The sequence below is a fragment of the Thalassophryne amazonica genome, chromosome 6 (genome assembly GCF_902500255.1).
Source record: "Thalassophryne amazonica chromosome 6, fThaAma1.1, whole genome shotgun sequence".
NCBI lineage: Eukaryota > Metazoa > Chordata > Actinopteri > Batrachoidiformes > Batrachoididae > Thalassophryne > Thalassophryne amazonica.
Genome location: NC_047108.1, coordinates 115,555,922 through 115,581,744, shown reverse-complemented (window position 1 = coordinate 115,581,744; position 25,823 = coordinate 115,555,922). Strand labels below are relative to the sequence as shown.

At 41.2% G+C, this 25,823-nt stretch overlaps 1 protein-coding gene and 1 long non-coding RNA gene across 2 annotated transcripts in view; one reads left to right on the top strand and one right to left on the bottom strand.

The window, feature by feature from the left end:
* The window catches only part of kazna (kazrin, periplakin interacting protein a), a 461,830-nt gene that overhangs the window by 63,238 nt on the left and 372,769 nt on the right, over positions 1–25,823 (top strand). The gene's annotated exons all lie outside the window — the stretch shown is intronic.
* On the bottom strand, positions 912–22,557 carry LOC117512954. The gene is made up of 3 exons (XR_004561425.1): positions 22,546–22,557; positions 10,612–10,617; positions 912–987 (listed from the first exon to the last, which is right to left on the bottom strand). It is a non-coding gene; the product is annotated as an uncharacterized LOC117512954 (long non-coding RNA).

Genomic DNA, 25,823 nt, shown 5'->3' with positions numbered 1-25,823 from the left:
GTGTGTGGGTTGGTTTAATGCGGGAATGTTGTTGCACGCCGACAAACACACAGTCTTTGACAGATTGTTAGCCTGGTCTGATGGCTGGGAAATCCCAGACAATCAGGGTCTGAGTACCTGTTGCAACGTTCATCCAAGTGAGCCACCATCTCCTCCACCTGATCCGCTGCTGAGGACTTCTCGTCTCACCAGAGCTCCATTAGCCGTCTCTTTTTCAGGGTTCCTGTTGGGCCTTCATGGTTACCGTAGGGACCACAGGGCACTCAAGATCACTAGCGTATTTCACCCCAACAGGCAATCCCTGACTTGATCCATTCTCCAGGTGTCAGAACACGGATGAAGGATTGGATTTTGACACTCTGGGACTTAGTGTATGTGGAAAACAATGAATGAATTCAACATATAAAGTAGGGGTGGCCAAGTTCGGTCCTCGAGAGCCACATTCCTGACACTCTTAGTTGTCTCCCTGCTCCAACACACCTGAATCTAATGAAAGACTCGTTAGCAGACTTTTAATGAGTCTTTCATTGGATTCAGGTGTGGGGAGACAACTAAGAGTGTCAGGAATGTGGCTCTCGAGGACCGAACTTGGCCACCCCTGATAGAAAGCTTTGATGGCGTTAGATGTCAAGAAGGTCAGAAAGCTGTCAAAAACTGACATCTCGAAAATTGTTGCATATCAGCTTATGTGGAATAATTATTAATGAGGAACTTTACATCAACATGGATTCATGGATTCAATGAAAACTACGTGTCAGCTTTGTTCAAGCGAACCCGTAAAATGTTATCCTACTTCCATTTCAGGCTTTTATTGGATATCCACTGATGGTCTTAATACCCATTTCCAAGATCCCTGGTTCAGAACCTCTGGGTCTGAGCACCCCTTTTAGGGGGATGGCAGAGATCACTTGGGGTGCCCCAGGTTTTGTCTGCTCTCAGGTTATCAAAATTAAAAGTTCACCTGTTAAATAAGATCCTAATAACACACTTATTTGTCAGTCAAAAAGACGGATCATGTTCGGACAAAAACAAAAAAGTAATCAATCACTTTTTTCTGTAGGGGAATGGGGTGCACGTGGCCTTGGGGTGGTGGGAGGGTGGGCGGGGGCTCAGACTTTCTTTGGTGCAAGTAGGGGCACTTCGTAACGAGAAAATCATTGGGAACCATTGTCCTTGTGTCAAATAGGATTTTCTTTTTTTTGTCTTTTAAAGCTGACTACATTGTTACATTAGACCAGCCTTTCTCAACGAGTGGTCCCCGGACCACTGGTCATCCGTGAGTGACCCCTAGTGGTCTGAGGTGAAATTGGTGAAATATTGGTAAAAATTGTAATGTAACATTTAAATTAATATATATATATATATATATCTTTATTATTGTTGGATATTTGTGGAGCTTGGTGGTCCACAACATTTTTATTATTATTTTTAATTAATTAAGTGGTCCTTGGTCTGAAGTGGCAGTGGACTGAAGGCTTTATAAAACAGGACTATCTACGCTGAACTGAGAAATCAAAAGCTCCAACTCTGCTGTAATTGTTATATTTCGCACGCGTGCATTTCTCATCTTTTCCTCTCGTCTCTCTGACGCTCACATTCACACAAGCCTCTTTCTTCCTTCTCTTTCGTTTCTACTTTCGGTGGCTGTTTTTCTGTATTTTCTGCTGACTCTGACTGGGCACGCATGGGCATATTTCAGTTTAGCTCCTCCTGATAACTCGACCTCCTCCGATAGATAAATATTAAATTATAACAAATGGCTCCCGTTCTCAGCTGCTGTTTGTGTCCTTCTCCCCGGAGGCTCTTAGCATTAGCTAAATAAGCACGGCCACCGCCGCTGCCTGTAATTACGAAAGTAAAACCACATCAACAACAACAACAAAACAACAAAGTGCTAAAACTGCAACGTGAACGCTGTTTAAGTGATCAGTATTGACCAGCTGCTGGCCGGCTGCTTTCTTCGGCTAATGGCACTTGATTCAAATCAGCACTGTACTGTATTTTCACAGATTGCCAAGAACGGCTAAAAGTTTCACTCAGCTTGCATTTGTCATATTTTTCAATAATATAATGGTGTAATGACATTTTTATTGGAATTTAAAATTCACCACAATCTGTGGCGTCACCTGGATTTTCCCTACAAAGCAAAAAACTCGCTTGAGTAATCTGTAAAACAGTTGCCATTGGTTTCAACTCATCAATCACTAGCTATCGCTAACCGCTAAAGCAAACTGGAAACAAACTAGGGTTGCCAACAGTCCCTTGAAAAACGGAATCGTCCCTTATTTGGGAATAAAAGTGTGCGTTCCGTATTGACCTGAAACAGGACGCAGTTTGTCCCGTATTTCTGTGAGAATCAGAAAGTCTGTAAAATGTCAATGGAATTGACTGGCGCTTTATATGGAAACTTACGGTAAATTTGATCCCAGCCTCTCTCCTGCTTTTCACCAATGAGCTGACAGACACGAGTTGACAATACAGAATCACTCTTATCTCATTGGTCGGTTGCTACCCAGGACTGAGTGTGGTTAGATTGTGTGGCCCCAGCGCGGGACCTGACCTGATGAGTGGTTGCTCCATCTCCTCATCCTGGTGAAGACAGACTGCGCTGATGAGTTTTGTGTTCCCAAAACTGGCCACAGGTGGGATTTGGTTCAGGCTTTTTAACCCGTCGCTGACTGAGACCTGCTGGAATGCTTTTCAGTCCAAATCATGTCTCATGCAGATATTGAAATAATCTTGCAAATCCTTTTCATTTGTAGCATTTCCAGAGTAGGCTTTAATCCTGTAATCTTGTTTGAGTGTTTAAAATTAGGATTTGGGAAGCAGAAGACGTGAGTTTGATCGGGTGATGCTCGTGGGGACTATTTTTTGATGAAAGTAATATTGGGTGGCATCTGATTATCTGTCAGGAGTAAAGAAATGCTTAAGGGATTTACTGCTGTATAAGCCGCTGTTGATGGATCATATTTGTGTAGCAGCTAAAACAATCTTTCAAATGGTGATATTTGGCACAAACACTCCTGAGACATTACTATTCCAAAAACAGACTATCCAGTTGATTTTTCAATAGGCATCCAAATAGGAGTAATTATATAACGGCTGAGTGGATCCTTGTCATTTGATTGGTGGCTTGTATGTCACATGACATGAATTATTCGTACCATTTGCCGTTGTGTTTCATTGACTGTGCAATAGTTCTTTTTAGCGTGCAATTTTGGTGATATATGAAATGCACTATTGCACGCCCAGACCACAAAGCGTGCTCACACTACTGGGGGTGGCATTTGGCTAAACATAGTAGAGTTTGTTTTGCTGGCAGATGATGATTTGAAGGAGCTAACTGACGCTGCTAATAATTCTAACACACACACACACACACACACACACACACACACACACACACACACACACACACACACACACACACACACACACACACACACACACACACACACACACACACACACACACACACACACACACAAAAATAAACAAATCCACCACGCTGTAAAGTCACCTGGAGGCACAAAGAGCTGTTAGGATGAAAAAATGAAAAGCTGGACAAATTTCTGATGTGATTTTTCGCTGGACTGAGTCACTACACAAAGTCTTTTCTTTTTTGGTAGTCAGTGGACGGCATCACAGACTACATTGCTGCAATTTTGGACCCTTTCAATGGAACGGATATTTTATTCGCCTCGTTGAATGGAACATTCCATCTTTCACCTCATGAAATATTCGTACCTTTGAACTCATAAACATTCATTATTTGTATAATGAAAAATTACACAGGGGTCAAAATTTAAAAATGCTCCGATCATATTGAAACCACATAATTTGCCTGATCATAAAGATTCCAAAAAGGTATAGTTTGGACTATCTATGACTGAATTCTATGGAATTATGGGAGAAAAACCGCAAGCATGGTGACAAAGGTCAATTTCAGTTTGTACAGGTTTGCTAAAGTTAAAGTTGTTCAAGGGAGGAACACATGAATGTTGAATGAATATGTCCTGGACTTCATTAACAGCAATCATTAAAAAATACTGTAATACTGTGACTGATAGTACTTTGTGGTTATAGCTCGTTCACACGCTGATGATTAGTCCGTGTTTTCCAAAAAGTGCTTACATTTAACCAGCACCAGGGTTACTGCAGGAGCGAAGCTGATGCCAGTTGGGCAATGCTGATGTTCATCATGGTCCCAGAAAAGTTTTCAACATGCTTAAAATGGTCGATGTTTAGACTAAAAGTTGAGCTCCACTTATCGCTATGTCACCTCCACTAGCACACTGTTACTGCTGGCCTCTGCTGGCCAACGTCGGAGGTTTGACTGGACGCACCACCTCCTCTGGATCCCTTGAAATGTATGTATGTATGAAACATGAAGAAATATGTCGAATATGTAAAATCTGTCTCAATGGTGCACCAGTAGTGTCTGTCATGTGACGTCTCATACATCAAATTGATGCTCAGCCTCGCCAAGCTACACTACTGCTCCGAGGAATACGCTACAAATGCATCCGCCCTCTGATGGCGAAGGTTGAACTATGTGCGAGTCAGTGGACCGTCAACAAACGTCATCCTACGTTGGAGACAGGAAGCTGCTTCACGTCATAGTGTGAATGGGCCCTAAATCTGAGCCAAGTAGGCAGTTTTCAAAACTTAAGTGACCCTACCAGAGGGAGACGGGTGAGGAAAGCCACCAAGACACCCAGACAGCTCTGAAAAGAAATATAGGCTTGTTTTCAAATCAAATGTTTGTGGTGTATACGGACAAGCTGTACCTGCACTGTCACAGTGCTTCAGCCTCGTGCGCTCTATCTGATCCACATCTCACCTTCTCCTCTGCAGCTCCACATTGTGCACGAAGGTGCTGCTTTATCAGCTGAGCTGAAAACGCAGCTGCAGCCTCTGTGGCCTGACTCGTGGAGTTTTTATATTTAATTTTTTTTTGCTTATGCCCGTTGTTATTTGGAGCTAACGGAGCTCCGCTGTGCTGAATCTGCCTGCAGCCTCACGGCGCTGCGGTTTGACCTCCGTGTGGAGACGGTGACCTCTCTGATCGCCTCATGCGCTGCATATAGATGTTAATGTCTTGCAGTAATATGCATCTCGCTTTAAAGGACTGTACAGGAAATTAATCCAGGAGCTGAACACTTGTGCAGGAAAATGATTGACATTTTTTCAATTAATATTCAAAGATGAACTGAATACGTTCAGTGGATTAATTAAGTGGAGAAAATGGAAGTGACCCGAACTAAGGCGGGAATGACGCAATCGATGGAGAGGTTGTGGTCGGGCGGATGACTCAGCGGCAGTCGAACCCGGTGAGTGAGAGAATGCCACGTTATTTGTGAACCATGTTTATTTGGCTTTAATTTAGATGGAAAGGTCTGATAAGTCTGCTTTCAGACTCAGCTCCCACTGCATTAAAAAAAAGGTCAGTGTTTCTAAATGGGAATTCTTCCTCGTGCTGGTCTGTTTGAAAAGGTCAGCTGATCACAATAAGTAAACAGCACTCTTATAATGGATGAAGCTGCCATTCAAGGAGGGGGGCTGGATGAAACTTTCCATTCCTGCACACATTCGAGTTAAGCTGCAGTTGAACATCTACACAATCATTTTATTTTCCCAGTTTTGAACTTTAAAACATATCGTGCGAACATGAAAACTGTTTGATTTCTGATCAGACGTCCTGTCTGCGTCTTAGGACAAGATGCTGCTTCTGCATTTTCCCAGTTCACCCGGTTAAAAACAGGTACCGGACATGGTTGGAGAAATAACCTGCGAAGGACTCGCGCTGCATCTGGGTGCCGTCTCGTAGAGATCTTGGAATATGGCACCAGGATTAGATTCAGTTCAATGTACTTTATTTATAAAGCACCAAATTATGCCAAAATACACCTCAAAACATGAAACGCGTGTCGTCGTGGCAATCCCTCGGTGGAGAAGAAGATTGTCTCTTAGTAGATTCCTGGAGGGGATGATGGAATTCTACATCTAGGGTTGATCCAGAGACATCTGTCTGTGGGTTTGTCATGAGAACGTCGTTGCACGCCAACAAACACACGGTACCTGATAGATCCTGGTCCGATAGCCTGGAAATCCCAGATGATCATGGTCTGAGGACCTGTTGCAGCCTTCACAGCCATCATGTTCCAAACCATCACCTCCTCCACCTGATCTGCTGTTGAGGACTTCTTCCTTGACCCTTGATCCTGTTGGGCCTTCTGTAAGGGCCTAGACTCTAGACCATACCAACCTCATCAGGAAGCACTTTGGTGACCACGTGCACCTCAGATCCTTCGTCTTAATAATGTTGATCTGCTAAAAGCCTTTTGAGAAATCCTGCTAATGGACAAACAAAAAGTGTCACCTCTTTAAAAAGAAAAGATTGATATTGATTGTTTTTTGACTTTGCTGACATTTTATTCACAGTCAAATTGAGGTGCACACATTTTGTGCATTGAACTCCGGATATTGGAACGTTTCCTCCAGTTTGTTGAAGCCTTCTCTTTGCACTCTGGGCACACGTTTATTGACACAAGAAACTGATTTCATAGCTCCTTTCTTTCCACGCACTCTCTCTTCCTCGGATAATTACATTTTAGCTGCCTTTGATTTGTTCTACCCTCATTGGGATTCTCCCACGAGTTCCCCTCTATCTGGCTGCGTTTGACGTAAGTACTAAATAACAGTGAGAAAGGCAGTAAATCATGATAATTCTTCCTCAGAATTGCTCTCTCTACCTCTTCCCCAAATTGATCACTTGTGGGCCATTGAGGTCCACCTGCAGGTCCTCTCCTCCTCCTCCTGCTGAATATAAATGAAGTGGAATTATAGGAAAATATCAAGAAATGCGACGTTGAATGTAAAAAAAAAAAGTCTGCAGAGTAGGATGTGTGGGCCGTGGTGTATCGAAAACATGAACAATTTAAGTTTCGCCTTGATATTTGTGACAAGTGACAAGTGACAGTTTTTTATTCGGCACACAAAACTAGTGAGTCCGAAAGGGTGTGGGCTGAAGCAAAGCTTATTAGCGCCCACCCCTGCTAGTACAAGTCCAACAATTCTAATCAGTCATATTTACATAAATACAAATTCACTACTACATGTCGACACACAGACATACACATCAATATACTATTCACTTATAATTATATTTATATAGTACCAGATCACAAGAAAGTTGAATCAAGGCACTTTACGCCAGTAAGGACTAACCTTACCAACCCCCAGAGCAAGCACTAGGCAACTGTGGTGAGGAAAAACTCCCTATAAGGAAGAAACCTCAAGCAGACCAGGCTCTTGGGGGTGACCCTCTGCTTGGGCTGTGCCATATATACCTATATACATACATATATACTTTACAAACATAAATATATACATACATATACACAGTCACTTATATACATATACATATACACCTACCCATATCTATATATCTACATACGCATATACATACCCACACATTCAAATATACAATAAGTCCCACTTATAAATTGAACATTCCATATAAATCAAATTATATTTGCTTCTTTATGATATGATTTCATTTCTTTATGATATGATTATGATTTCAAAGGTTTTACTTTCAATCTCATTTTCCATTTTTGGAAGTGGCTAATCTGTTTTCATACACACAGTCTGATGGCACATTAAAAATGAATGTTATAATTCATTACATGTAACAGAGTTACGTAATTAAATTACAAAATAAATTTAATTCTAATCCATTACAGTTAATGAGGAAAAATATGTCATTAAATTCAAGTTAGTAGTTAAAATATTGGTGATTACAAAGGGATTACATTTTTGAAAGTCATTTTTGTGCGCGCGCACACACACACACACACACACACACACACACACACACACACACACACACACACACACACACACACACACACACACACACACACACACACACACACACACTTGCAGCTGATAAGCTAAATGAGTGGTACTTCAGTATTTCTCTCATCCTCTGATTTAACGTTCTTAAAACTCACCTTTTCAGGTTCTAATTGGCGTCACAGAGGAGCTCAGTTTGCTCACTGGCTCAGAAAATCGTGTTTGGATAAACAATGGGCAGACTCTTGCTCACAGTGTAGAACGATGGATTGGACTGTAAACAGCTGCAAGGCATCTTCCATCACTGGTGCTTCATCTCCCCAGATTAGACCCTGAAACACTTTTATTATCACAGTGTTTAAGCTCATCTTTCTGCACGGCATTAAAGTGCGTCTCCATTCATCTGTTCATTACAGCTCTTCAGTACAGTGCTGGAAGACAACGGGCCATTCCGAACTCAGCGAGAGACGACTTTGGGCTGGGGGCGGACTGACATTTGGATACAGAAGAGATAGTGTGGCTCATAAGTATTCGGACTTGGACACTTATTTTTTATTTCGGGGGGGTGGTTGGCTCGATACACCATCACAGTGAAGATGATTGTAGCATCCACTTTAAGCTTTAATTCAAGGGGTTTAATAAAAGTATCATATTAAACATTTAGAAATTCCAATACTTTTTACACACAGTCCCTCCATTTTCAGAAGAAATAAGTCCCCTATAGGCCCCGAGGCCCACTGCCACCTGTGTTTATTTCGTTAAGTGGATGAGATGCTACGACTTGCCCTGAACGGGACGCCAGTCAAATGCAGGCTACTTCCCCAGTCGATGTACAACCCCAATTCCAATGAAGTTGGGACATTGTGTAAAATGTAAATAAAAACAGAATACAATGATTTGCAAATCCTCTTCAACCTATATTCAACTGAATACACCACAAAGACAAGATATTTAATGTTCAAACTGATAAACCTTATTGTTTTTGTGCAAATATTTGCTCATTTTTTAAATGGATGTGTTGTGTGGGCTGCTGAAGAGGAGGTACTGCTGGCCCACCACCAGAGGGCGTCCTGCCTGAAGTGCGGGCTTCAGGCACGTGAGGGCACCAGAGCAACCGGGAGTGGCAGCTGTCACTCATCAACAACGCCAGCAGTCACTCATCATCATCATCCACACCTCCATAAGAGCCGGGCAGCATCTTCACCTCACTGCCGAGAAATCGTCTACCGAACAAGTAAACGTCTCAGCCTTTTTGGTGCCATACAGTGGTAACGTCTTTACTTCTGTGCTGACTGACATTAATTCTGAGTTTGCAGACTCTGTTTAGTGTGACTTCAGGATCTGTACGAGCTCCGTGAGCATTGTGATTGAGAGGTGGAGGTGCTTTCCACCTTTATATTGAACTGTTTGCTGGGTGTTAACGCACCCACCATCACCTGTCTGTTCTTCCTGCCAGCAGTACCCGATCTGACAGCCGGAGGCAGTGGCCACCTGGGGACCCAGCGCTTGGTGGCTCCAAGATTGCTTCAGGTCCGGTGGAGTGGAAGGCGTGTGGGATCCGGCTCTTTTCTGGACGGGCGTCTTCTATCCTCGAGCCTGCTCACACACCACCGTAACTAATTTGACTGTTAATCTCAATTGTATTGTCTGTTGCTCTGTTGTGCACATTCACAACATTAAATTTGTTATATTTGGCTTATTCCATTGTCTGTTCATTTGCGCCCCCTGTTGTGGGTCCGTGTTCCTACACTTTTCACAAGAGGATGTCTGCAACACGTTTCAAAAAGCTGGGACAGTGGTATGTTTACCATTGTGTTACATCATCTTTCCTTCTAACAACACTCAATAAGCGTTTGGGAACTGAGGACACTAATTGTTGAAGCTTTGTAGATGGAATTCTTTCCCATTCTTGCTTGATGTGCGACTTCAGTTGTTCAACAGTCCGGGGTCTCCGTTGTCGTATTTTGCGCTTCATAATGTGCCACACATTTTCAATGGGCGACAGGTCTGGACTGCAGGCAGGTCAGTCTAGTACCCGCACTCTTTTACTACGAAGCCACGCTGTTGTAACACGTGCAGAATGTGGCTTGGCATTGTCTTGCTGAAATAAGCAGGGATGTCCCTGAAAAAGACGTTGCTTGGATGGCAGCATGTGTTGCTCCAAAACCTGGATGTACCTTTCAGTATTGATGGTGCCATCACAGATGTGTAAGTTGCTCATGTCATGGGCACTAACACACCCCCATACCATCAGAGACGCTGGCTTTTGAACGTTGTGCTGGTAACAATCTGGATGGTCTTTTTCCTCTTTTGTCCGGAGGACACGACGTCCATGATTTCCAAAAACAATTTGAAATTTGGACTCATCAGACCACAGCACACTTTTCCACTTTGCGTCTGTCCATTTCAAATGAACTCAGGCCCAGAGAAGGCAGCGCTGGATGTTGTTGATGTATGGCTTTCACTTTGCATGGTAGAGTTTTAACTTGCACTTGTAGATGTAGCGATGAACTGTGTTAACTGACAATGGTTTTCTGAAGTCTTCCTGAGCTCACGCGCTAAGATCCTTTACACAATGATGTCAGTTTTTAATGCAGTGCTGAGGGATCGAAGTTCATGGGCATTCAATGTTGGTTTTCGGCCTTGCTGCTTGAGTGCAGAAAGTTCTCCAGATTCTCTGAATTTTCTGATTATATTATGTACTGTAGATGATTGAGTCCCTAAATTCCTTGCAATTGAACATTGAGAAACATTGTTCTTAAACTGTTGGACTATTTCTTCACACAGTTGTTCACAAAGTGGTGATCCTCACCCCATCTTTAATTGTAAATGGCTGATCCTGTTGGGGACGCTCCTTTTATACCCAATCATGACACTGTGTCCGTCATTGTATTCTGTTTTTATTTACATTTTACACAACATCCCAACTTCATTGGAATTGTGGTTGTAGATTAGGGGTCTTGTCCAAGGAAGCACACAGACAGCATGAGCGGGACTCAAACCCAGGTCTACATATTGCCAGGCCAGCTCCTTATCCGCTCAGCTACCTGCGCTAGTTTACCATTTATAGAGGCCAGAGACAAATCTATATTTTAAGAGACAACTCTGTGTGTGTGTGTGTGTGTGTGTGTGTGTGTGTGTGTGTGTGTGTGTGTGTGTGTGTGTGTGTGAGAGAGAGAGAGAGTGTGGGTATATATCCCTCTCCTGTCCAAATGGCACCTCCGAATTTAGCTAAACGTGTCACAAATATACTTTGACATACGACGAGTGTCACAGGCTATTGAGCACTATCACTGACAAGTGTGCTAAAAGATTCGTGTCATACTTTTCTGTTTTCTTGTTTTTCCTTTGAACTTTTTACCTCTAAATTTTTTAAAGTAGCGTAGTAGTAGTAGTTGTTGTGGTAGTAGTAGTAGTAATAGTAGCTGTCACTTGTGGCAGCTTTTGTCACGCCCCTAAAAGTTTCCTGGAATCCAGGATAAGTGGGAGGTGATAGGTTTGTTGGTGAAGGTGAAGTTTTCTTTTCTTTCTCTGAATTAAACCCACACTGGGGCGGGTAATCAGCTAATAGATCAATAAAAGCATTGTATATATAATCAGTTTTACAGCCAGTTTTCTACTGACGAGACAGAGGATGGCTACCTGAACTTTTCCAAGTCAGTGAATACAACCCCTGGCAAAAATTATGGAATCACCGGCCTCGGAGGATGTTCATTCAGTTGTTTAATTTTGTAGAAAAAAAGCAGATCACAGACATGACACAAAACTGAAGTCATTTCAAATGGCAACTTTCTGGCTTTAAGAAACACTATAAGAAATCAAGAAAAAATTATAAAATAATAATAATAATAAAAATAAAATTATGGAATCATGAAAAACAAAAGAACGCTCCAACACATCACTAGTATTTTGTTGCACCACCTCTGGCTTTTATAACAGCTTGCAGTCTCTGAGGCATGGACTTAATGAGTGACAAACAGTACTCTTCATCAATCTGGCTCCAACTTTCTCTGATTGCTGTTGCCAGATCAGCTTTGCAGGTTGGAGCCTTGTCATGGACCATTTTCTTCAACTTCCACCAAAGATTTTCAATTGGCCATGACATTGATCCTATGTGTCTTTTTGCAAGGAATGTTTTTGCTCTATGACAAGATGCATTATCATCTTGAAAAATGATTTCATCATCCCCAAACATCCTTTCAATTGATGGGATAAGAAAAGTGTCCAAAATATCAACGTAAACTTGTGCATTTATTGATGATGTAATGACAGCCATCTCCCCAGTGCCTTTACCTGACATGCAGCCCCATATCATCAATGACTGTGGAAATTTACATGTTCTCTTCAGGCAGTCATCTTTATAAATCTCATTGGAACGGCACCAAACAAAAGTTCCAGCATCATCACCTTGCCCAATGCAGATTTGAGATTCATCACTGAATATGACTTTCATCCAGTCATCCACAGTCCACGATTGCTTTTCCTTAGCCCATTGTAACCTTGTTTTTTTCTATTTAGGTGTTAATGATGGCTTTCGTTTAGCTTTTCTGTATGTAAATCCCATTTCCTTTAGGCAGTTTCTTACAGTTCGTCACAGACGTTGACTCCAGTTTCCTCCCATTCGTTCCTCATTTGTTTTGTTGTGCATTTTCGATTTTTGAGACATATTGCTTTAAGTTTTCTGTCTTGACGCTTTGATGTCTTCCTTGGTCTACCAGTATGTTTGCCTTTAACAACCTTCCCATGTTGTTTGTATCTGGTCCAGAGTTTAGACACAACTGACTGTGAACAACCAACATCTTTTGCAACATTGCGTGATGATTTACCATCTTTTAAGAGTTTGATAATCCTCTCCTTTGTTTCAATTGACATCTCTCCTGTTGGAGCCATGATTCATGTCAGTCCACTTGGTGCAACAGCTCTCCAAGGTGTGATCACTCCTTTTTAGATGCAGACTAACGAGCAGATCTGATTTGATGCAGGTGTTAGTTTTGGGGATGAAAATTTACAGGGTGATTCCATAATTTATTCCTCAGAATTGAATGAGTCCATATTTTTTCCCTCTGCTTGGTCTAAAAAAGTAACCGTTACTGACTGCCACAATTTTTTTTCTTGATTTCTTATAGTGTTTCTTAAAGCCAGGAAGTTGCCATTTGAAATAACTTTAGTTTTGTGTCATGTCTGTGATCTGCTTTGTTTCTACAAAATTAAACAACTGAATGAACATTCTCAGAGGCCGGTGATTCCATAATTGTTGCCAGGGGTTGTATGTCTTTAAGAAATACAGTTTTGTACTGTGTGATAAATCTGTTAGTAGAGTATTCAAAAACTGTGTGACTGTTCTAGAAGTAGACCCATGAGGTAAGTCACCAAAACACTTAGGACAACTCAAAAGAGAAAATTTTCAACTCAAACAGATCATATCTCAGCTGGAGTGTCCTCTGTGCCTTCGAGTAAAGCGTTGCTGAAATTTAACAATCTTATTAAAGAAATTCCTTTTTCAGATGACGGGGTCCTCCAAGACAAAGGCTCCTTCTGTTGGATCATACAAAAAGAAATTTCCATAATGTCACATCTTGTATTCCAAGATACAAGTAGTACATGTCAAATGAGTCTCTTTAACCAACTGTTCTTTTGAGAGGAGGTCATTTCAGTGGTACTTCAGGATCCTGCAGAGACCTGGTGCTAAAGACATGTGTTCATGTCTTGAGGTTCTCTGTCTTTGAGATTGAAATATGTCCAGAAAGGACTTATGGAGTCATGAAGTGATATATTTGCTGGAGGATGAAGGTCCAAGGATGGTCAATTTAGATAGGGTTTTTGTTGTTTTGGCTGCTTCCAGATGTTCGAGGTCCTCAAATGGCATTGAGCATTTTTTCAATACAGAAACACGCTGATAGCTCCTTGTGTTCCTAAGTGGTCTTCCAAGTACAAATATAGTCCATGGGCCAAGCAGGTTTCAATACTACTTAAGGGTGGTAGCTGTAGCCAGGTGTAGAGATTCACTGGCCACCAAACAAATGGACAGCTTAAAAAAATTAATTTATCCTCTTTATTAATCCACATTTTTTATAAAATATGTAAAAATCAGAAATGAGGAATGAATGTGAGACTTTAATGAAAGATATTGTGGTAATGTGTTTGTAACCCTATTTGCATATGATGATCTAGTATTTTTGTACCATCATTCTAAATCAGCTGTCTTCTTGTGAAATTTAATGAATGCAAGAAGTCCACTATAAATTTATTTCATGAACATTTATCTCTCCCATCCAGTCCAGCTTAAACACTTCACCTCTGCAGATGCTCATTTGGGCTCGTCCTTACGTATCTGACTCGCAATCTAATCAGAAAATGCCCATAGGTGTTCCTTTAATGAGCACTTAGATTCTGCAAGCACTCTGTACTCATTTAATACTGATGTTAATGAGGTAATTTGCAAAGATGTGCATATTTTGTGGAGAAAAAAATACAACACACAACAAATGCCGGGAGTGGTTGAAAAGCTGAATCATTGGTATTTCAGGAGCTATTCCCCTCTTTCCTGCAAATTATTCCAGTTTGTTTTCTGTCAATAAATGATAGATACCTACCTAATTCTACTGAAAAACAAATTAAGTGCAAACATGGTTAACTTTTGATCTGAGTTGCTTTCATTTGCAAACCTGAGTTCAACATGCTCAGATCAATAATATACTCTTAATATTGATAAGAATTGACCGTAATCTAAAATATTTACAATCCATCAAGAAGGTTATTTATTTGTTGCCATTTGTGTGATCATCTTGTCTGCAGCTTATCTCATATACAGTATATATATATATATATATATATATATATATATATATATATATATATATATATATATATATATATATATATATACACGCTCACACACGGTGAAAGTATTCACAGCGCTTCACTTTTTCCACATATTGTTATGTTACAGCTTTGTTCCAAAATGGATTAAATTAATTTTTTTTTCTCTCAAAATGTTACAACACCCCAAAATGACAACATGAAAAGTGTTTTTATTTTTTGCATATTTGTTCAAAATAAAAACTGAAACCATTTATAAGTGCAAAATGTAGATGGCAACAATTTTGCACAACTCCTTTATATATTGTAACTGGTTGACCATTGATGCATTGAACAAAATGTATAGACAATTGCAGTTTGAATTGTTGACAGTCTTTTAAGCATTTGGTGGTTTTAGGATTAGGGCCTGACTGACATATTGGTTGGCTGACGATATCGGCCAGTATAAGCCCAAAAATATTGGTATCTGCTCCCAAGCAGAGGGTCACCCCTTAGAGTCTGGTCTGCTTGAGGTTTATTCCTCAAATCATCAGAGGGAGTTTTTCTTTAACACTGTCGCCTGTGTGTTTGCTCTGGAGGTTGATAAGGTTAGACTTTACTTGTGTGAAGCGCCTTGTGGCAGCTTAGTTGAGATTTGGCGCTATATAAATGAAAATAAATTGAATTGAATTGAATTCCCACATCTTTAAAATAACCATCTATCTGACATAGCTACCTTGGTCCGCACCGACTACAGGGGCCTGGCTAGCTGTAGGATTTTCCACGGTGCGGAGCCGAGTCTCCAATTCGCCCAGCCTGGCCTCCAAAGCTACGAATAAGCTACACTTATTACAAGTACCATTACTGCTAAAGGAGGCCGAGGAATAACTAAACATTTCACACCCAGAGCAGAAAAGTGCGGGAGAGACAGGAGAAGCCGCCATGCTAAACCGGCTAAGAGCTAGTAGCTGTGCTAAGCTAGCGGATTCCTAAAAACACACAAAGTGAATAATGTGTAAATAATTTAGAGGTGATTCAGCAGAGGGAGTGCTTTAGTTAAGGCACGTGAAGATTACACTGTGAAACAAATCGTTATCTAGGTAACTAGATCAATCTAACTGCGCAGATTAAACAGCTAACAGATACAGAAAAACACCGCTGTGCTCCGGAACAGGAAGTGATACAAAACCGCAGTGATATCCAACCACCAGTAGAGGCAGTCTATTTTTAAGATTAGGCTTAAAACTTTCCTTTTTGATAAAGCTTATAGTTAGGGCTGGATCAGGTGACCCTGAACCATCCCTTAGTTATGCTGCTATAGACTTAGACTGCTGGGGGGTTCCCATGATGCACTGAGTGTTTCTTTCTCTTTTTGCTCTGTATGCACCACTCTGCATTTAATCATTAGTGATTGATCTCTGTTCCCCTCCACAGCATGTCTTTTTCCTGGTTCTCTCCCTCAGCCCCAACCAGTCCCAGCAGAAGACTGCCCCTCCCTGAACCCAGTTCTGCTGGAGGTTTCTTCCTGTTAAAAGGGAGTTTTTCCTTCCCACTGTTGCCAAGTGCTTGCTCACAGGGGGTCGTTTTGACCGTTGGGGTTTTTCTGTAATTATTGTATGGCTTTGCCTTACAATATAAAGCGCCTTGGGGCAACTGTTTGTTGTGATCTGGCGCTGTATAAATAAAAATGATTTAATTTGATAGCCAGGTGAAACTTGGACGTTTCCTTGGTCTTCTCCAGCTACCGGGGACCGCAGCACTCAGGCATCCTGTGTCCTGCATCATGCACAGAGAAACGCACCACATGGCCAAAGTGTTGAAGCTGACGCTGCCTCAGAATGTAAGCAAGCAAAGCCACAACACTAAAATAGTTTTCATATTTTCCCCACCGTCTGTTGCTGAAGTGCAGGAGAGCTTGTCATGTCTGCGCTGTGGCTTTGACGGAAAGTGGCGGTGAAAGGTTACATCAAATCAGCTGCTGTAAACACGTCTGCAGCCACGAAACGGAGCTTCTCTCCAGCGTTGTCACAGAGACGACGCCGGCTGAATACTGAGCAGAGCTGCAACAGCTGCCCCTCGAACACAGACACACAACTCCCACCTCTCTCATACATGGACAAACACACACACATGCAATTACCAGAAAGTGCACTCGCCAACGCGGCGACTGTAGTTGACTCACAACGTCAGATGTGCCGCCACATTCTCCTTTCAGCAACAAAAAATAAAACAAAAAACTCCACCATCTGTGAGCACTTCAGGCCACCAGCCAATGACATCGTTGAGGACTTCATTTACTGGCAGGCGTGAAGCGCATTCTGTCTTCGTTCAGCCGTCTTCAGCATTTTGTGTTTGAAAATGGTTTTTTGTTGTTCTTTTTGTTTATGAACATCTGTGCAAAAATGTGAAAACAGCTTCTTTCATACAAACGAGCCCCATATCTCACTGGATACGACTTTAAAGGCAAATAACTGAGTGATGGGAATATTTATTCCTACTGCACATCTCATCACTGTCACACTATGCGTGTACATGTTCTGTACTACCTTAACATACTTCTCTGCCACTCCAGACTACCTCATACAATACTACAACTCTTCTCTTGGTACCCTGTCATAAGCTTTCTCTAAATCCACAAACACACAATGTAACTTCTTCTGGCCTTCTCCATACTTCTCCAACAGTATACTCAGAGCAAACATTGCATCTGTAGTGCTCTTTCTCAGCATTAAACCATATTGCTGCTCACAGATCCTTACCAGTTTTCTAAGCCTAGCTTGTGCTACTCTTTCCCATGTGAACTGCGAAAATAAGGGTTCCAGTGATCGGGTCATGATCTAATATACAGTGAGGAAAATAAATATTTGAACACTCTACGATATTGCAAGTTCTCCCACTTAGAAGTCATTGAGGGGTCTGAAATTTTCATCGTAGGTGCATGTCCATTGTGAGAGACATAATCTAAAAAAAACAAAAAACAAAAAAAAATCCAGAAATCACAATGTATGATTTTTAAAAATTATTTATATGTATGTTACTGCTGCAAATAAGTATTTGAACACCTGTGAAAATCAATGTTAACATTTGGTACAGTAGCTTTTGTTTGCAATTACAGAGGTCAAACATTTCCTGTAGTTTTTCACGAGGTTTGCACACACTGCAGCAGGGATTTTGGTCCACTCCTCCATACAGATCTTCTCTACATCTTTCAGGTTTGGAGTTTCAGCTCCCTCCAAAGATTTTCTGTTGAGTTCAGGTCTGGAGACTGGTCAGGCCACTCCTGGCTGTGTGTTTGGGGTCACTGTCATGCTGGAAGACCCAGCCATGACCCATCTTCAATGCTCTTACTGAGGGAAGGAGGTTGTTTGCCAAAATCTCGCAATACATGACCCCATCCATCCTCCCTTCAATACGGTGCAGTTGTCCTGTCCCCTTTGTAGAAGAGCACCCCCAGAGTATGATGTTTCCACCCCCATGCTTCATGGTTGGGATGGTTTTCTTGGGGTTGTTCTCATCCTCTAAACATGGTAAGTGGAGTTGATTCCAAAAAGCTCTATTCTGGTCTCATCTGACCATATGACCTTCTCCCATGCCTCCTCTTGATCATCCAGATGGTCACTGGTGAACTTCAAACAGGCCTGGACATGTGCTGGCTTGAGCAGGATGACCTTGCTGCCCTGCAGAATTTTAAGCCATGACAGCATCATGTGTTACTAATGTAATCTTTGTGACTGTGGTCCCAGCTCTCTTCAGGTCATTGACCAGGTCCTCCTGTGCAGTTCTGAGCTTTCTCAGAATCATCCTTACCCCACAAAGTGAGATCTTGCATGGAATCCCAGACTGAGGGAGATTGACAATCATCTTGTGTTTCTTCAACTTTCTAATAAATAATCATTTGTCGTCACAGTTGTCGTCTTCTACCAAGCTGCTTGCCTGTTGTCCTGTAGTCCATCCCAGCCTTGTGCAGGTCTACAGTTTTGTCCCTGGTGTCCTTAGACAGCTCTTTGGTCCTGGATATGGTGGACAGGTTGGAGTGTGATTGATTGAGTGTGTGAACAGGTGTCTTTTATACAGGTAACAAGTTCAAACAGGTGCAATTAATACAGGTAAAGAGTGCAGAATAAGAGGGCTTCTTTAAGAAAAATTAACAGGTCTGTGTGAGCCAGAATTCTTGCTGGTTGGTAGGTGTTCAAATACTTATTTGCAGCAGTAACATACAAATAAATTATTAAAAAAATCATTCATTGTGATTTCCGGATTTTTTTTTAAATTATGTCTCTCACAGTGGACATGCACCTAAGATGAAAATTTCAGACCCCTCCATGATTTCTAAGTGGGAGAACTTGCAAAATCGCAGGGTGTTCTAATACTTATTTTCCTCACTGTATAAGGCTGACCGTGTGTGTGTTTGTGTTTGTGTGTGTGTGTGTTCGTGCACGTATGCTTTCAACCTAAGGGCCCCAGTGACTGCCCCCTTGTTGCCCCCAGTCACCATACCAAGTTTGGTGTCAATTGCTTAATTATAGTGGCTGTGCATAGTGAACACACACACACACACACACACACACACACACACACACACACACACACACACACACACACACACACACACACACACACACACACACACACACACACACACACACACACACACACACACACACACACACACACACACACACACACAGCTTTATATATTAGATCCATGAACCTAAACACTGACTTCATACCTAATTTGTATTTTAAACACTGGAAACCTTCTAATTGTGCATGCAGCAGTGTTCATCTCACACACACATTGTTTATCACACCTTTGGTCAGTGGCTTGAGGTCCACCTCGACAAGTGTGATTGTTGAGTTAAAGTCTGCATGAAAAATGCTTTTAAAATCTTTAAAGTGGTAAAGAAACATGTCTACAAAGTGTGTCACCCACCTGCTCCACTTCCATACAATGGACGAGAGAGGTCCCAACACTTTCAGATTTGGCCAGGTGATGGTTTAGTGGTTAAGCGGTGGGCTTGAGACCAGAGGATCCTCTGTTCAAATCCCAGCCTGACCGGAATCCCCTAGTTGCTCCCAGTGTGTATTGAGTACCTTGTATGGCAGCAGCCTGACATCGGGGTGAATGTGAGGCATTATTTGTAAAGTGCTTTGAGCGTCTGATGCGGATGGAAAAGTGCTATATAAATGCAGTCCGTTTATGTAATATAGACTTGTGTCAGGAAGGGCATCCAGGTTAAAACCTAAATCGACATGCATATCCATCTCAGATCTCCTGTGGTGACCTAGAGTGAAAACACGGGAGCAGCCAAAGGGTCTTACTGTAATAATGACAGTTACTGAAGATTCTAAGCTTACTTTAACCATAAACCTCCACACTGCCAAATATGCCAGAATTGCAATATTGTTTCAAATATTTTTATTAGAGGCATGAACAGTATTAAAACATGCATTTTGACAGTTTTTTTTAAAATATTATACAGAGCACAACGTAAAGTGCATAAATAGAAAATAAACAAATGCACTTCAAGTATTAACGAGGCTTGCTAAGTAAACAAATATAAACATCACTCACACTTCCATTGCCTCTTCAGTAATAATATTGAAAAGTAAATATATAAAAAATCAAAATTGAACTTAAAGTCCTATTACTCCACAAATATTAATACAAGAACATAGAACCCCCTGACACCCTCCCTTACCCACCCCTTACTGCACATGCTAGCCATTTTCTAGAAAGGATAACAAGGGCTGCCAAATCCTATTGAAAATGTTTATGCCATTATTAAGTGAATATCGTATTCTCTCAAGGTGTAATGTATCTGTCAGTTCTGTGACCCACATCTTAAATGTGGGAGTGTCACTGCCTTTCCAAAACTGTAGAATGAGCTTCTTCGCAATAACTAAAGAGTATGCTACAAAACACAATTGTGCATGGTTCATATTCCTTGTTTCTTTTGAGACCCCAAGTACAATGAGCATTGGATTGGGGGATATTCTGACTTTTAGAACTTTTGATAGAAAATCAAAAAATTTGCTCCACAACGGCTGTAACTTAGAACAGAGTGCATAGGAATGAAGTAATGTGCCTTGCTCTGTCATACATTTTTCACACAAAGGTGAACTTGTTGGGTAAATTTTATGAATTTTCAATCTTGAATAATGTAACCTATGCACAATCTTGTATTGTATTAAGCAGTGACGAGCGTTTATTGAAATATTACTTATATTGAGTAAAGCCTGTTTCCAAATTTCTTCACTAATAGCTACCCCAAATTCCTTCTCCCACTCTGCTTTGATATGAACAGTCGATGGATTACCTTCTTCTTGGAGTATACTGTAAATTGCCGATATTCTCAACTCGGGGCCTGAGCTTTCATTTAGACATCTATCCAATATATCTGGAACAATATTTTGGTATTGTGGTATAAAAGACCTGATAATTTCGTATTTGTAAATACCTAAAGAAATGACTGTTTGGTAATCCAAATCTTTCTTGTAATTGTTGAAATGTCAACAAAGAGTTGTCTAAATAAAGGTCTTTAATCACACACAGGCCCAATTCTCTCCATAAATGAAAAGCTCCATCTGTACATGAAGGGTGAAACGAAGGGTTGGATGAGATAGGTAGGTACAGCCAGAATGTTTTAAGTTTCAAGTGTTTTAACATCTGTTTCAAAACTCTCACCGTATTACTAATGAAAGGATTATTATTATAACGCTGACCAGTCTGTGGTGTAGGAGAAAGCAGTATTACCCCTATAGAGTATGGAAGACAATCCTCTCGTTCCATCTGCAGCCCTTTGGGGATAAGGGCTGTGTCATCAAGAAGACAAGAGATTGTTTTTATGTTTACAGCCCAATAGTAATGCATAAAGCTAGGAAGGGATAGTCCTCCAAGAATTTTGTGTTTTGTAAGGCGTTCTTTTTTTTTCTGTGGGCTTTGTAATTCCAAATGAAAGGCATAATAATCGAATGAATTTTTTTAAAAAAGGACTTTGACAAAAACACGGGTACATTTTGTAGCAAATACAAAAATTGAGGGAGGAATACCATTTTTATTGCGTTCACCCTACCTACAAGTGAAATGGGAAGTGTTTTCCAAAACAGAATATTATCTTTCAGCTTTTCTAGCAATGGGGTAAAGTTATTACTTAAAAGTGAGCCATAAGATTTTGTTATTGTTATACCTAAATATGTAATTTTTTCTGAGGCCACTTTAAAAGGGAGAGATGCAAGCCAATCAGACTGGTCCAAACTTACAGGCAGTAGCTCACTTTTACCCCAGTTAATCTTATACCCGGACAAAGTTCCAAATTCGTTGATAACTGAAAGAATAGCCGGGATAGAGATCTGTGGTCACATATAATAAAATGTCGTCCGCATATAAAGAGATTTTATTCAATGTATATTTTGTGTTATAACCATGTATTTGAGGATGTCTACGAATAGATTCTGCCAGGGGTTCTAGTGCCAGTGAGAAGAGTAATGGACTTAAAACACAACCCTGCCTTGTACCTCTCCAGAGCTTAAATTGGGAGGATAATGTTTGGTTTGTACGTATTTTTTTCTGAGGGGTCCTTGTAGAGCATTTTAATCCATGAAATTAAATTATTTCCCAGTTCAAACTTTTCCGAAACAGCAAAGAGGTAAGGCCATTCAAGTTGGTTGAATGCCTTTTCGGCATCTAAACTAAGCAGTACTAATTCCTGTTGCATTCTGAGAATTGCAATATTATTGGATACAGGAGAAGTCGGCCTGATGCAAACTCGACCTGGGTGTGAGTTGGGTTCGGGGGTACCCCTAACCCAACCCTAACCTGAGTCAGGTCAGGGTGCACGTCACCACATCCATCACACCACAGAACCACCCTTGGTGCTGAATGACGATCATCAAAGCATCTCTATCCCTCAAAAGTAACCAGGTATCTGTTGCAGCTAGGTGAAATGTGGGCATTCCCTTGACCTTTTCCAGTTGCTGGGGTTATTGACACCGTGTGCTGGATCATGCTCAGAAAAATGCAAGTGATGCTCCTCATGCTAGCCCTTCTAAGTAGTCACTTGCATAATAGTCATTTCAGAGGTACCCAAGGATCCTCAGATGAGATGTAGTATCAGAAGCATCCAGTTTCCCATTTAGGTTGCTGGTTAGTGTCCAAGTTGTGCAAACATACAGTACCACAGGAAGCAACAAGTCCATAAAGAGTTGAACCTTCATTTTCCTGTAAAGATACTGTCGTGGCCAAACACCTCGGTGGAAATTAGAACTGCTGACAACATCAGGAAGGTATTCTGCAGTAAAAAAAAAGAGAAGATGATTCAGCTACAAACATGCCTGGCAACCACCCAGACAAACAACTACTCCACCCCCCCCCACACACACACCTCTTGGACGTAGCTGTCATCCTGCTGTAAGGAGGTGAAACGTGGTCGTCTTCTCGGCTTTGGGGTCCTCGATGCTGAAGCCCCTGAATGCTCCCAGTCCTGACCTGACCCCTGCATGTGTTACTCTGAGCTTCGTGCTTGAATGTTGTTGTCCTGGATACAAATCCACTGCCATCATTTCAAATAGATTTTTCAAGAATTTTCCCCATTTTTTTTTATGAACGATCCTGTATGAGAGATTTATTCCCTGCACATCTCAATTCATAGGCTCAGGCATCTCATTTCCTACCAAAGTCTGCAAATCTCTTTGTGTCTGCAGTTCGTCTTGTACCTTTAGTTACCACCGAGCCGGCGTCTGTTTGGACTTATGGTGCGTCACAAAAAGACACTGGTTTACTGTGAGTCCAATGAAAGGTTAGAGATGCCGGGAGAGCCAGTCTGAGGGTGAAAGGTTTTAGGGGGCTCAAAATGCATCTCTGCTTTTTATTTCTTACACGCCACGCTGACAGTGGCGAGGACAGCAGGCACATCAATGTCCGCTCACCGTGAGGCCGGTAGTTACCTAACAAGTCAGCGGTCTCATGGAGAACATTATAATTACTGTACGTCAGAAAACTAATAAGATCCATAGGAAGGAAAATATGATTACAAAAGCAAAACAATCCAGCAAATAGCAGCAACACCTTGAAGCGTTTTGAAGAAATCTGAGGTATTTAACAGTTCATGAGGTTCTCTTCATATTGATCCACAGTAATCTTAACCTTCTGCACTTTGAATGAGATATGCTGCAAAATTATCCAAATATTGAGCGTTTTGGAAATGAGATTCCTGTAATGCTCTCTGCCTCTGTCTCTTATCTCCAACAAACCAACAGATTCAGGCTTCCGTGTAGGTTTTGAGAACCGGATTCTTTCCCTCAAACCTCGATTCTGACCATTACTGGTGGAGAATAGGGATGTGAATCTCGTCACTGACAACAATTTGATATGCATTTCGATACACGCCCAGTGATATGATACATCTTGCGATACATGCTGATACCGACGATACGACTCGCTCCGGTTCCCGATGCGATGCAATTTGATATGTATTTGACGGTGATTCAATTCCTCACCATCCGATACGATGTGATTCAACATGATGCAAAGAAATTGAAATGAGTGACTTAAAGTGAGTCACTCAATGACAAAGTACTGCCTTGGCAAAAGTAATCGGAGATACTTCCTTACCAGTCTTGCCGAGTGGCGCAGCGGTGGCCACGGCATACTTTCCAAATGACCCACGTCTTTTCAAGTTTCCCATCTTTTTTTAAAAAAGCCAAAATATTTTCAAACGGCTGATTTAAATGTTTTAGGTGCATCAAAAATGTCTTCCAACTGCTTGCTGCTATTCTCGCGGGCCTCCATTTTGAAATAGTTTTGTTGCGGTAGAAAATTGCTTTCAGGCTTCCGTCAGTTATGATGCATTCAGTGTACCTCGGAAAAAAATTGATGCAAGCATGCAGTGACCGATGCATCGCGATTTCAGACAACAATTGAATCGATGCACACTGAATGAATTGATACACTCACATCACGCACGATTGTATCTAGAAACTGATTTGTATTGATTAATCTCCACATCCCTCCTGGAGAAGCGTAGTAGTATGTTGCCAGTGAAAACGTAAGATGTTAGCACTCTATTTTGTTCTGACCGAGGTGAAGGTACTGAAACTGAAGTGGGGACCAGAGTGTTGGGCTTCATCGATCCTTCTGTCCATCCATCAGCCATCCATCTGATCCTATGATTTCCTTCCAAGACTGAGGCATGTGGCATCTACTGGGAACTGTGAACATCTGGATTGTACTGAGGACCTCTCAAAAGCACTAAATTACAAAGTCTAGCGTTTGTCCTATTAGATTCTACCTGAACACCAACTGGTCACTTATATTCCATTTATTCAAACTTTGCTCGACACCATGGATTTTTCATTTTAGCCATCGGTTGTTGCGATCACTATACATTCTATAGATGTACGACATCTCACGAGGACTACTTTCTTCCATCTTCGAAGCAGCAAAGATTCCTCCCATCCTGTCTATGGTTGATGCACAGACCCTGATTCATGTGTTTGTCTCTTCTAGACTGACCTACTGCAATGTTTTTTCTCTGGTTTACCACAGTCCAGCATTAGGGGTCTACAATTGGTTCAAAATGCTGCTGCCAGGGTTTTGACGGAAGCAGAAAGTTTGACCACATTACACCCATGATGGCGTCTCTTCACTGGGTTCCTGACCCTGTGAGGTAGAATTTTAAGGATCTGTTCCTAAACTGTCTTTTAGTGGTGCAGCTTAGCTAAAATTTCCATAAAAATTGTTCATTTTGTGATAAAAGCATGGAATTCGGCACATATATTCTAAATTAACTAATGTTTATTTACAGATATGGAGCCATTCTGGAGCTGACCTCTAATGAGCTACAGGGGTCAATAAAGAATTACGCAGAGGTCAAAATTTAAAAATGCTCCAATCATGTTGTCTGATCATAACGATTCAAAAAAGGTATAGTTTGGCGTATCGATGACAGCAAAAATGGTGACAAAGGTCAGTTTCAGTTTGTACAGTGGTTAAAAGTTAAAGTTGCTCCAGTTTTGGTAAAAAAAAAAAAAAAAAAAAAAAAAAAAAATATATATATATATATATATATATATATATATACGAGGTCTATTAGAAAAGTATCCGACCTTATTATTTTTTTCAAAAACCATATGGATTTGAATCACATGTGATTACATCAGACATG